This window comes from Haliaeetus albicilla, chromosome Z (assembly GCF_947461875.1).
Source record: "Haliaeetus albicilla chromosome Z, bHalAlb1.1, whole genome shotgun sequence".
In the NCBI taxonomy this organism is placed as follows: domain Eukaryota; kingdom Metazoa; phylum Chordata; class Aves; order Accipitriformes; family Accipitridae; genus Haliaeetus; species Haliaeetus albicilla.
The window spans coordinates 39,482,500-39,496,624 of NC_091516.1; the positions used below are offsets into that span (position 1 = coordinate 39,482,500).

Here is a 14,125-nt window from a genome sequence, read left to right on the forward strand (position 1 = left end):
TGGAACTAACTGGTCCTTTGTTTTTATACCAGTACCAATATACCAACAAACAGGCAGACCGCTCCATAAATTATGTGCTTCCCTTAAGTGAAGTGTTTAGGAGCAAATATCACTCAAAAGCAAACGCTAGTTTAATAAGGTCCTCAAGAAAAAAAGAAAAAGGAAGAGAGGGAAAGAGGAGAGAGGAAGAAAAAGGGAAAAAGATAAAAGATAAAAGGAAAAAAATTAAAAGGAGGAAAAAAAGGATTAAAAAGGGAAAAATATTTTTAAAAAGTAATGTACAGCAGTAGCTAGGGAATGAGGCCAAAGCGCCTTTGCCGGGTGTGATCACCAGTGACTCCCGGTCATCACCGGCTGCCAACTCCTGTGCACTGGAGAAGACAATCCAGCCCTCAGGGCTGCAAAGGCAAAACAGTTGTTTTTAAACAAATACATTTCTAATTGAAGAGCTTTCCACTCCAGCTGCTGTATCCTATTTTTTAAGTAGATTTACAATGGCTGACGCAAGTCAGGTATGCTGCCTTTGGGGCCAAGATTGCTGCAGCTCACAAGTTGTCAGGGACATTTGAAGTATCAAGTGCTCTGATTCTTGCCGGTGGGCTTCAACCCTTTGAAGAGGGTTTGTCAGTCACCAAACAAATGCTTCCCACAACCACACATAAGCTTTATTTGTGCCGAAGTTCCAATGATCATAACATGTGTGTGTTGGCAGATCAGTGCAGTCCAAAATTTGTAAACACTTTAGAGGAAACTAAAACTCAGTTATACATGCTCAAAAGCACACTGTAGGAAGCAATCTTGCAGCATGGAGCAAAGGAACTATAAGATCTACTTGGTCTGTTGACACTCTGTCTTATTCCCACCATGTCTGTCCTCAGTGCTGTTACATGTTTTTTGCTGATTCCTGACAGCAACTTTCCAAAAATCATACACAAATCAATTATGTCATTTTGTACTTACAACTTAACTGGACCTTGGCACACACACACATGCGTGTGCGCGCACACACACACATACATCTTTTTCTTCTTTTTTAACATGCAAGAGCTTCCACTGTATTCACATTTTCGGGGCCACCAAGCTTAGTCTGACTACTGGCTTTGGGAGGATCTGATGCCAGCCAGCCGTGCATAATGGCCTCTTTGTCTGGCTGTCACATGAACAGCGTTGTGTTACAATCATTGTCACTCCGGGCTTAAACCGCAAGGCATGCTTTCACACAAAATATTCACTTTGGGGGCTCTTTTTGGCAGAGCCCTGTGATTGAAACTCTTACACTCTTCTTTAGTTAATCAGTTCAGCAATGCCGAAACTTTAAAAGTCAGGATTCAAAAGCTTCCATCCAAATCAACTGATTCTGAAACTTCCCTATGGGTCACATGAAGAAAGGGGCAAGTAACATAAAATAGCCATCATCTAAATCACTATGCATGAATCGACACCAAACTCAAGCGTTGAGCAACATAGTTAATAAAAAATAGGCTGCCGTAGCACCAAAGATCTGAATGAAGCCAACAATAGTGAAAACATAGAAAAAAGTTTGATTTAGTTCACCTTTGCAGTATGTGAGGTCAGAAGGATTCCAGCAGGGTAGTGGGATCCCCCTAAAACACAGTTTAGGAGAAGACAAGCACAGCATCACAGCTGCAAATTCCTCCCCTTTGTTCCAGCAGCTAACAATCTCACTGTTCCCGCCTGCATCTACAATGCCAGGCAGATGCACCCTGTAGCCCTGATCTTTAGATATTAATTATTACGGTCAAATCTGTGTGTCAAAATGAGATTGCAGCGTATAGCTTCCTCCAGCACGTGCTGGCTCCCCATGGGAAACCCCAACGCACGGGCAGAGCCAGAGCTGGGGAGCTCTCGGGCATCCCACACCCTGGGCTGGCACTGCTGCAGAGCTGCAGCGTGACTGCAGAGTATAGGCAGTGCACGGCACTGCCAGGTCCTCTGTGAACCACGGATAAGGATCTCATCATGACTTTTCCTAAGGCCTCTGACAGCAGAGTATTTTGTTCCAAGTAACAGCTGGGGATGGGAAAAATCCCAAGTCAAAGTTATCTCCACCTTGAATATTTTTCTCCTGTACTTCAGAAAAATGTCTGCAAGATAAAATCAAAACATGTCCACAAGACAAATATGGGTAACTTACTAGGTGACAATGTTATTACTTGCTGTGTAAATCCTTTAAATTCACCCAAAAAAGTCCTGAAAATTAGAGAAGATTATAGGAGAAACTTCAAAAGATGCTGTGAACACGCTAAACTCACTGAAACCCTGCACAGATGTCTTTGTTTTCATTGATGAAAAATATTCTCATAGGGCTAAGACCAAAGTATGTTAAGAATGACATCCTCTGCCCTTACTGTCTCTCTGAATCATTTTGTGCTGCACATGTTTGTCTTGTACAGTTACATGGAATACAGCACTACTCAAGAGGGCTTACAGGATCTACCCTTGAAGGACATAAGCGTGATGTGGCAAAAACTTACAGCGTAATGCTTGCGATATACAGAAAACTTTACAAAGCAATGGCTTCTTTCCAAAAGAAATGGGGGTATGCATGGAACAACAAACTACCAGCTTGCTTATTGTTTTCTATCCAGTTGATTTTTCTTTCCTTTGCTGTCCATCTCAGTAACGTATCTTCTGCTAAACTCTGGTTTGGCATTCCACCCTGCTACTGCTTATAGACGTGTCGGTCATCCTGAACACACATTATCTCTCTCTTGACCATTTTTCTTTCTTGAGCAGCCTTGACCAGCCCTCCTTTCTTCTCTACATCCTCCGCCACTGTTTTGAGCACACCCTCCCAGACCAGCACTGCCCATGAGAGACACCACTGGGCTGGGTCAGGGCCCCCCAGTCTCATGCCTAGACAGCTTCACGCACACCACAAACCCCTGCTGGTCTTCTCTTGCCCAGCCTGACAAATCCACCTTCTGCCTTGCCCTAATGTCATGACTTCTCTGAGCCTCCCCTTGCCTTCCATGGTCTCTTCCCATGCCCAGCATTTCTGATACTTAAGAAGATGTTGACCTCTTCTTTGGCAGGGCCATGGTACCAGCCCTCACTGGTAATATACTGGTGTTTCAGAGAAGTAGTTCTACACTGTCTCCTATCTGAAGACTCTCACCTAAAAAAAATTATCATTAATCCCTTTAAACATTTTAAGTTCCATGATTTTTGAGGAATAATAATATGACTGTGGCTTGACAGCTGTTTTCATTATTTCATTGTCCTTCCTTATTTCCTATTGTCTTTTGTCTTAAATTTTGGATTATAAAAGGCAAGATTATTTTTGCTATTGTTTTTGTGCTGTTGTACAGCTCCTGTGACTGGAGTGGTGGGACAGAACACTAGAGCCGCAACCTACAGCTGTTAGTGCTGGTGTTTTTATTTTAAATAGAAGATACATTAATATGAAGTCTTTATATTCAAGTTTCTTTGCAAGAGTTAACTTGCATCTCAGTGTGTTCAACAAAAATAATTTGGTAGGCTTAGAAGAGTGTTCTTTTACACAGCAGAAGAAAGATTAAATTTCTTTCCTAAGGTCACACAGCAAGTCAGTGTCAAAGTTAAAATTATGCTTTCTGCTTCCCAATCTATATTCTTTTGTTGTCTTGCACATCAAAAGGGCTCAGAATTAGTACCTCATTGCTGACTATGGGCTAATTTCTCTGACAATCATCAGATACAAAACACAGATAAAACATGAAGAGCTGGCTGTCTACGTTTTAATATAAACCTAATGTGTACATCCAAAGGCAAAAACCACAAATTCTTACACAAGCAAAACATCAATTAAAGACCAGACAATTTGAATGGGTTAATTAACAAGAATGCTGACACAATCAATAAAGTTATTCCAGTAAAGCCAATCCCTCCCCAAAATACTCCTCCTACTTTTCTAACAGATGGCTTTAGATGATACATACTCTTCTCATAAGAAAAACATTTGGAATATCAAGACACAGATTCTTCTCATACATGAAAAAATAATGCAGTTTCACCTAAGTTCACGATATGCTGATTCTAGCATCTCTTTCAAATCTTCAAAGGGGAATATGAGTACCCATTACTGGGAAACTCATCTCTTAATATTAAAATTCAGGGTCAAATTCCATTGCTGACAGCGAGTTGGTAACATAACTACTATATAGTGAAATCTGGTGCCACTGGCATCATTCACCAAGGAAGACACTGCTTAATGGGAATGAGGATGTAAGAACTTTGGCTGTAATTCCACTACACCATTCCACTCCACATCTAAAGGAAGGCTTATAGTGGATTTTTACTGCTCTACAATGTGTTCCATTTAAAAAATTAATATACTGGATCACATCCATGTTACAGTATTCTCTATGCAAGAATCAACATATCTTTTTTTTTACTAAAATTGTAGCACATATGCAAATAACCTGTTTTATTTTTTTCCTTCCTCAAAAGCCACTTACTTCCCCTAATGAGAAATGAAAATGCCTAGACAAGAAAAAGGTATGTAGAGACACGGTGCAAAACTCCTGCCAAGTAATCTGAATATAAATTCAAGGGATCCTTACCAGCTGCAGTCAAAAGCCCACTCCAAATTCTGTTAGATGTTAATCAAACTTAAGTATGTTAGTGTATGGTTCCTGTGTTCTTTGCATAGATGAATTAACTGCTTCTGTTAAACCGCATTTGCTTCCCTAGGTGTATGCCCCCATACAGCAGAATACATCCTTTTGTGGAAAACGTGGTTCTGAGAGTCACCTGAGAGCTGTTCACTCGGTCAAACTCTTCTGTTCACCTGCAGGGCAGAACAGCTCATTTAATACTCTAAACCCTGGACAGGTCCTCCCGGTGCCCACCCTCTGAGGACACAACCCCCCCACCTCCAGTCACATTTAAAGTGTTGGCATTAGCTATGCATATTTTACCTAGAGCAGCTAAATGGTAAAAATGGTATACAAAGGGCTAAAGCACCATGCTATTGAGGCAAAGGCAGTACAGTTTCTGTCTACTGGGGCTGTCTGTGGGGAGTGGAAACTGGTATGCACAGCCCTGCCCATGGAGGACAGTGCAGACTCTGGACTATTTCACCACCTGATACTCAAAACAAGGGAACTCTGGTAAGTGATTTCCCCGGGGAATTAAACAGATACACTTTATGCAAGTCACTAAGCAGCCAGCAGTTGAGAATTTTTTTGCAAGATATGGATTGTAATCAGTGAGCAAGACACAGAAAATTCATTGCAAATCCTGTGAAGTGCTCATCTTCTAGCAGAGACTTGTAACGCTCCAGACTTAAAACTGCACCATCTTGAGAAGGCAAACACAAAGCCATGCCATCTCCACACTATGTTAACAATCAATACTAACATAACGCAACTGATCCACCTCTTGTGGGAGCCATACGCATTTAAATTTGATTGTATGACAAGGCCACATGGTGATTACAGTTGTCTGGGTAAGAAAAAAGTTAAATAAATTCTACTATATAAGGTCCCATGTTTTGATGCTGTGCAGGTGCACGAGTTATATGAGCAAACAAGTAGAAACTTGGGCCTGAATTACATTGTTTGTCCAGCGTATTAAAAATCTGGAGCACACCTGCCCAGCTGGCCTTTCTGACTTGAGATGGAAAATAAAACAGGCTTCCTAATACCATTTCATCTGCAGGGCCATTGAGTAGCAACCAAGACAGATAATTTGGCCACCCAGGCTGTTACTTGCCTAAATTCTGTCTCCAGCTCAGAAAGTTGCACACTCCCCTACAATTCAAGAGGAACACTCATACCTAATTACATATGCTTTCCTCCTGGAATTGTGTTATTGGGCACAAATGCCACTTAGAGATGTTGACAAGAAAACTGAAGACTGAAGCCAGCTTTCAGTTTCAGTCTCACATCTGACATGCTGCTCAGTCAAAGCATCTAAGACTTTTCAGCTTAGGTCTGTAGTTTATCTGCTGGGAAACAAATATCACTCTCCAGACTTGACTTTTTTTCTTTTTTTTTGCTCTTCCAAGTTGCTGGATAAAAACATTTTTCCTAAATAGAGTCATCATGTTAATCTGCTTTCCAAACTGCTGCTGCCAAAACTCAGCTACAAACCTGAGAAAGTATGCCATGAAACATTATCAGTACTGACCGCATGTTCCAAACCGAGGTTTTAAACTCACTCCATAATCAAAAGTTAGTACTTGAGAAAAACTTCAGAGCTGTACACGATTCTGGGAAATACATGTCTGCTTTGACTACATTTAAGTACTCAATGACTGGCAGCAACATTTAAGTAATGTGTAGGATTACCGAAAAGCCCTGCATTCCCAGCTCATTCTAGGAAAAGCAGCTGCTTATTTCTGCTAATTGATTTGTGCCCACATTTCCAGATTGAGCCTCCTTCTTGGCTGAAACACAAAATAGGAAATATTTACACTACTATGACTGTCGCCAAAAGAAAATCTGTACAGGATACCACACAACCGAGAATTTTTCTAGGCAGCTTCTGCTGAAAGCCGTGCGCTGGAACGAAGTCAAGTTATTAAACAGATGTGCATTTTCACGTGTAGGTCATGCTTATTTGCATGCATACACAAACATCTCTCCATCTCGGTATGTACCCTCGTTCCAGTCGCTCTTTAGGACCCACAAAAGCTTTCCGTGAAAGCGAACAGTGAGCTTTAAAAAAAGATCTTCCGCGCAAACCCTCTGCTCTACGCAGAGCCTGAACTGACCCGTCCCGGCTCCGGAGCGCTAGCGCGGGAGACGGAGGCGATGCGAGCTGGGGAGAGCGAGCTGAGCCTGCCCGGAGCCCCGGAGCCGCCCCACCAGCCCGGTCACCCACCAGCGACAACGCGGAAACACGCGCGGGCGCCTGGGGTCTGCCACGGCGGCGGCACCGACGAGCGGGGCCGGCGTATCCCACCGCTGCCCCGGGGACACCTTTGCCGAGGGCAACCCCCGCTCCACTCCGAGGGCGATGCCGCCGACCCACCCGGGATGCCGCCGCGCTGCCCCGCCGCGCTGCCCCGCCGCACCCGCGACCGGCACCGCGGCTTCCCGGTGCTGCACCTGCGTGGCGGGGCGGAACGGGTCGGGGCGGGTCGGGGCGCTGCCTACCTGTCCCGCGGGCGCCCTCCCCGTCCGAGCGGGCGTCGGGAGCCGCCGCCCGGTGCCGGTGCCGGTGCCGGTGCCGCCGCCCGCTGCTGCCGCCGCCGCCGCCGCGCCGAGCGAGGGGCGGTGTGTGCGGCGGGGCCGGCGGGGCGCAGCCCCTCCTCCGCCCGGCCCGGCCCGGCTCGGCCCGGCCCGCCCCCGGCCCCCGCCCCCGCCCCCCGGCCCCCGGCCCCGCCGCCGGGGCGGGTGGTGGCGACCGAGCCGCAGCATGTAGCCGCGACGGACGGACGGACAGACACTTGACCACTTCGACGCTTTCCGGGCTGGTGTCGGCCGCTGGGCGCTCCCCGGCGCGGATGCTGCCTTCACCCCCCCCCTCGCCCCGAAATAGCCTCCCTCCAGTCGCTGGCAGGCGAACTGAAAGCTGCGTCGGGGCCTCAGCGGTCATTTCGTTCAGCCCGGTGAAGGATGGGTACCTACCCAGCAGGTGACCGAGAAATAAAATCGTCAAAGCTCCTTAGGTCCCATGAGCAGGAGCTGGTCCTCGGCTCCTTCAGGAGACCCAAATCCACAGCAAAACAAACGTCATGTGCTCCCCTCCGGTACTGCTTGAGAAAGGAAGGACATCATTACTTTTCCACATCTATACATTTTTGCGTATGTGAGTGGAGATACTTGGAATTCCCCAAATATTTCAGGTAAATCAGACCTGCGAGCCTGCTTTGTTGCATCATGGAGCACGGGAAGGAAAATGTTTTCTGAAACTAAGCAACCGCTACTTGTGTCTTTATACAAAAGAGCGCCCAAAAGAGACTGACAGGTGTCATGTGTCGTCCGTCCGTGTCCCCCCCCCCGGCCTTTTAACACAGCCTCTGCACGGTAAACAAATGTTAGTATGTTTCGAACATGCAAAGCAATCATAAATAATGAGGACAGTAGCTAATCTAACAAATTAGCTTTTGCAAGGGGAAATCTGCCTTGCATAACTGGTAAGTATTATTTCGCCTGTGGACGGAATTTTGCTCTTCGCGCTTCACATACGAGGAAGTTGCGCCATTAAAGCATCTTTTTCTTTACAGAAAGGTTTTACTCTATTCTTTTTCTTCACAGTAGGTTTCATTGCTGCTGACAGCTCCGGCCGGGGTGCGACAGCAGCGCCCGGTTTGGGCCGAGCGGGGGGGCGGTGCGGGGGGTTGTGGGGCGGGTTGGGCTGCGGCGGGATGTGCTGGAAAGCAGAGACACCTGCTGTCGCTGCGGGCCTCGGGGTCCCAGAAACTCGTTCAAGCACAGTCCGGCAGCTACACAGCTGTAATAGCTGAGGTACTGTCTGTAGATAATATCTTCGATTTACCGGAGGGGGGGGGGGGGGGGAATAGTCCAAATTTTCTTGTCACATCTATTGCTTATCCCTGTAGCTAACCCTATCAAAACTAATGGCAGGTTTGCTCTGATCTCAAGCCTAAATGATTAAAAAACACTAAATAGCACTAAGATGGTAAATACCAAACAAAAAAAAATTTAAATTTTCAAAGCTGATTCAAATTAAGTATCCTAATTACAGCCAGATTTTTTAAGGCAATACAGAACAAAATGGTAATTGTCTGTAAAAGGAGTTGATCTAGCCAACTGAAGATCACTGGTGTTGGTTGTATGCTTGCTGCTTAAATTTGGTTAACTTCATTACCCTTCATGCAAGAGCTATTTGTTTGCTCCTTCTCAATGTGTGTGCCTTAAGACTTACTAGTGTTTTAAAACACTACAGTTTCTCCAAAGCAGCAAGTTTGTAATTTAGTTGCACGTCACTGTTCCTCCAGTTTTGGTGTCAGAAAGACACACTCATTCGCAGATCCCCAGTTAACATATCAAATGAAGTTATGCCAATTGTATTTTAGTCAAATTGACATCTTTTTGACATCTCTTACAACTTGAAGAAGTTCCTCTCTGTTTCTTTTAATCATTTGTTCATCTGTAATGTATGCATATAAATGTGAAATAGTAAGAGAATATATTTTTCATCCTCTTTTGCACTGAGAACCACATTCTTCTGTGAACTGTCTCATTTTCTTTAAGGGAAGTTGTAGAATAAGAAGGAATTATTTTAGAAGATTATGGCCGTAAGTGCTCATTTGAGGATAACTTCCTAGGTAGTACACTTGTCATGGAAATACACATACTACATAGAAAATGAACAACCTTAGCAACAAATGATGCAAAGAGAAGATGTTCTACCAGTTAACTGAATCACTTTTGATAAGAAGTTCCTTTTGGGGGAGGTTATGTTTTCAAACTGAACTCTTCAAAGTAGTCTGAAGCCAATAACCCTGTCTTACTATCAGGGTAAGAATTAGTTTAGAGATGCACAAGATAAACGAATCGGGGCCAGAGCCACAATTATTTGCTTTGGAAGCCAACTTCCACATCTCTCCTCAGTCTAAAAGTCCACACTGTTCCCTGGTTATTTGGAACATTATTCTCACTGATAACAAATGGAGAACAAAATGTATTTTCATTTCCACCATCCTAAACTGATCTCCTTAATCAGACAAAGTTTAAAGGTTTGTTCAGTGAATGTGCTCAAAAGCAATCTCAAATGCAATTCAAATGTCTCTATAAAAAATTATGAACCCTATAGAGGATCAAACATTATACTAAAATGCAGTCATCCCTAAAAGTTAAGCATCAAGTTAAGCTAGTCATCATTGCAAAGGGCAATTAAGCTTACCTGTGGTAAGACACCTGTCTTGGGATGGGGTGAACTGGCCTCTAAAGATGTCTGTCCATCACTACTGAATAGCCGTGACTTAGATAACTTAACTTTTAGACTGCAATAGGTGGCATGAGATGAAAGCCACCCTATGTTACGTCCTCGGGGATGTGCTACACAGTGTATCCAGACTGCTGGCCAGAAGCACACACTGAGCTGCAAAGACTTTCTATGAAGAAGCTGCTATCAAAAAGTCATGATTCTCTACAATTAATTGCAGCAATCAGGAAGTAATTCCTGTTCTGAGTGCAGGAGAGAGCTACATATCTTGAATACCACGAGATGATAAAAATGCCTGACTTGTTAATGAAGCCTGACCACTCTTAAAAATTCTGAGGACTACAGGACAAAGAATGAGACTTATTATGTCTGCACTCTATTACCACTAATGCTCTTTAATTCAGCCAATAAGTCTTAATTTCAAAACACTAAATGTTTTCAAATATTATGATGCCCATATATGGTCCACATAATTTCTATGTAAGCATGATTATTTCTCCACACAAGTAACACTTTAAAACAAGTAATAGCCAGTCTCACTCTCTGACTCTGTAAGAAAAATTAATTGTATGTTTACGTCTTTGATCTGGTTTCTCCGAGTATGGAAAACTTCTGAATTATTGTGTGGAACATGTGGATTCTAGACACTGAGTAGAAATCACAGGGGGGGGTTGTCTCTGATCATATCACCATCTCAAGGCCTTCAAGTACACCCACAAGAGGTTATGAACACATGTAAGTGACAGGGGGTAGTAGTAAAGTTTCAAAAGGAAGAGCATAGGTCCAGAAGAGGAAAGGTATCAAACACTGTCTACTGAGAAAAAGAGTTATGTAAGCATAAAATATGCATGTCTATAAATGGCACAGAAAGTGTTGTCTACAGCTATACCTATCCAATATTTTCCACTTTACCAGTCAAATTATTTGATCTGAAAATAACTAGATGTGAAAATAAATAACATGACTGTCCTGGGTTCAGCTGGGATAGAGTTAATTTTTACAGGAACCTGGGAGGTGGGGGAGGGCACAGCCGGGGCAGCTGACCTGAACTAGCCAAGGAGCTATTCCATACCATGTGACATCATGCTCAGTATATAAATGGGAGCGGGCTGGGGGGTGCTCTCGACTTTCGGTGGGGGAAGTGGCGGAGCGTCGGTCCCGGGTGGTGAGCAGTTGCACTGTGCATCACTCTTTTTGTATACTCTTTCATTAGTACCGTTGTTGTTGTTGCAATTTCTTTGTGTTGTTCCAGTAAACTGCCTTTATCTCAACCCTCGAGGTTCCAGGTTTGTTTTTTTTTCCTCTCCTCCGTCTTCCCCCCATCCCACCGGAGGGGACCGGGAGGAGTGAGCGAGCGGCCGCGTGGTCCTTTGTTACCGGCTGGGCTGAAACCACGACAGTCCTTTTTGGCGCCCAACGTGGGGCACGAAGGGTTGAGATAACGACAGATCTGGCCAGAGCGTGTTGAAACAAATTTGTCATACGCATTCCTTATACTAGATAAATAGGTGTTAGTCACAATGTTGATTCATTTGTCTACATGGTGGCGTTTTGTAAGCTCTTATATGCTCTACGTATTGCCTGTAGTTACGTTTATCACCTCTGGGAGAATGATTGGGATTATCATTTTGCTGTACTGGGCAATGTCAACTTGTGAAATTATTACATCACTGGTCATGAGGTTAAGCTGGTATCTGTATGAGGCAGTGGTATCATTTCCATACTTCGGGCACCTTCTATCAGATTTTATTGGTAGTTACACCCAATCCATGGGGAAGTCAGGGGGGGATACTTCCCCCCATCCGTTCGCCTCCCTTCTCTCCTTCTGACTAATTACAACAGCTTTTGAGAATTTTGAATATCCTTGGGATGCGCAAGCCAGTGTGCTGTTAGTGCTATGCCTCCTGAATATGTTTCAGGTCTTGTTTAGGGCTACAAAAAGGCTCTTTAAGAGTACCACTCAGAGATCTGCCCCAAAGCTGGATATTCATGGGTGGCACGGCATGTGGGAAGATATGGGCAGGTATCTAGAGAACTTCTCACCTCCAGTGGCTTGGAAGTTCATTCCTGAACAACTACAGAACCCTCATGAAGTGGTAGAATATTTGAAAGGAAAATGCTGTAGCTATTCCAGAGATGCACAACTCACTACACTGTGCTGGGCCCTGGCCAGTATCTGCCAAACACTGCTTGATATTAGGCAGCACCCTCAGGGGGAAAAGGGGGAAAAGATGGAAAACAGGGCAACAGGCACCATGGCTACCCCAACCCTGACAACAGGCACCGTGGCTACCCCAACCCTGACAACAGGCACCGTGGCTACCCCAACCCTGGTGACAGATACTGCAGCTAAACCAGAGAACCAACCTGTGCCAGTATCAGTCGCCCCTGTACAGAAAAAGAAACACACAAAGAAATCAGTTCGCTTAGTGAGAGATGAAAATGAACCAGAGTCATGACGAGAACAGGAGGAAGAGGCAGAACCTGAAATAATTACCCAATCTCTATCCCTGAGTGAGTTGCGTGACATGCAAAAAGATTTTAGCTGCCACCCAGGTGAGCACATTGTTACCTGGCTGCTCTGATGTTGGGATAATGGGGCTAGTAGTGTGGAATTAGAGGGTAATGAAGCCAAGCAGTTGGGATCTCTGTCTAGGGAAGGGGGCATTGACAAGGCGATTGGGAGAAAAACACAAGTCCTCAGCCTCTGGAGGCGACTTCTGTTAGGTGTAAAGGAAAGATACCCCTTCAAGGATGAAGTTACATGTCACCAAGGCAAGTGGACCACCATGGAGAGAGGTATCCAGTACCTGAGGGAATTAGCCGTGCTGGAGGTGATTTATAATGATCCAGAAAATGCGCAGTCACCCACAGATCCAGATGAAATCCAATGCACACAACCGATGTGGCGGAAGTTTCTACGAAGTGCACCACCAACCTATGCCAACTCATTGGCAGTAATGTCCTGGAAAGAAGGCTATGGACAAACGGTGGATGAATTGGCTGTCCAACTCCGGCAATACGAAGGAAGTCTCTCTTCCTCCCTAAGGGCCTGTGTCTCAGCTGTAGAGGAATTGTCCCTAGAGGTCCAGCAATTCAAAGTGGATATGTCCTCCTCCCCACCTGTACAGGCCCGCATCGCAGCTATTGGGAGTAAGCGTTCCTCTGCCCAAGAGAGAGGAGAGAGAAAGTACACACGATGGGCTAACCTGTGGTTTTACCTGTGTGACCATGGAGAGGACATGAGGAAGTGGGATGGAAAACCTACCTCCGTCCTGGATGCACGGGTACGGGAGTTGCGAAAAAAAGCAACCAGAAAAGAGGATTCTTCTTGGAAAACTGCTGCTCCAGTTTCCCGTGAGCAGTCCCCCGGACACAGTAGATGGGCCGATCTCATTTTTGATCCTCTTGAAGGGACTTCTGATTCACGTGTGCAAAAAGTGAGTAACGGATATTCTAACCAGGATTAGAGGGGCCCTGCCTCCAGCCAGGTGGAGGAGAGGGACAACTGAGTCTACTGGACAGTGTGGATTCAATGGCCTGGCACGTCAGACCCACAGGAATATAAGGCTCTAGTAGGCACTGGTGCACAATGTACCCTAATGCCATCAAGTTATAAAGGGGCAGAACCCATCTGTATCTCTGGTGTGACAGGGGGATCCCAAGAGCTAACCGTATTGGAAGCTGAAATGAGTCTAACCGGGAATGAGTGGCATAAACACCCCATTGCAACTGGCCCAGAAGCCCTGTGCATCCTTGGTATAGATTATCTCAGGAGGGGGTATTTCAAGGACCCAAAAGGGTACCGTTGGGCCTTTGGTATAGATGCACTGGAGACGGAGGAGACTGAGCAGCTGTCTACCCTACCTGGTCTCTCCCAAGACCCTTCGGTTGTGGGGTTGCTGAAGGTTGAAGAACAACAGGTGCCAACTGCTACCACGATGGTGCACCGGCGGCAATATCGCACCAACCGAGACTCCCTGATCCCCATCCATAAGCTGATTTGCCAATTGGAGAGCCAAGGAGTGATCAGCAAGACTCACTCACCCTTTAATAGTCCCACATGGCCCGTGCGGAAATCTAATGGGGAATGGAGACTGACAGTAGATTATCGTGGGCCGAATGAAGTCACGCCACCGCTGAGCGCTGCTGTGCCAGATATGTTAGAGCTTCAGTATGAACTGGAATCAAAGGCAGCTAAGTGGTATGCCACAATTGACATTGCTAATGCACTTTTCTCCATTCCTCTGGCAGCGGAGTG

At 45.3% G+C, this 14,125-nt stretch overlaps 1 protein-coding gene across 4 annotated transcripts in view; it reads right to left on the reverse strand.

The window, feature by feature from the left end:
* The window catches only part of MEGF10 (multiple EGF like domains 10), a 112,042-nt gene extending 103,888 nt beyond the window's left edge, over positions 1 to 8,154 (reverse strand). The window contains exons 1-2 of one of the 4 annotated variants that reach the window (XM_069777302.1): positions 7,581 to 8,154; positions 4,566 to 4,792 (exon numbers count right to left, since the gene is read on the reverse strand). The gene's annotated coding sequence lies outside the window, so the exon portion shown is untranslated. Of the gene's footprint in view, positions 1 to 4,565; positions 4,793 to 7,106; positions 7,188 to 7,580 lie in introns of those variants that run through there. The other 3 variants (XM_069777301.1, XM_069777303.1, XM_069777300.1) reach the window with 3 other exon arrangements.
* Between the last annotated feature and the right edge of the window lie 5,971 nt (positions 8,155 to 14,125).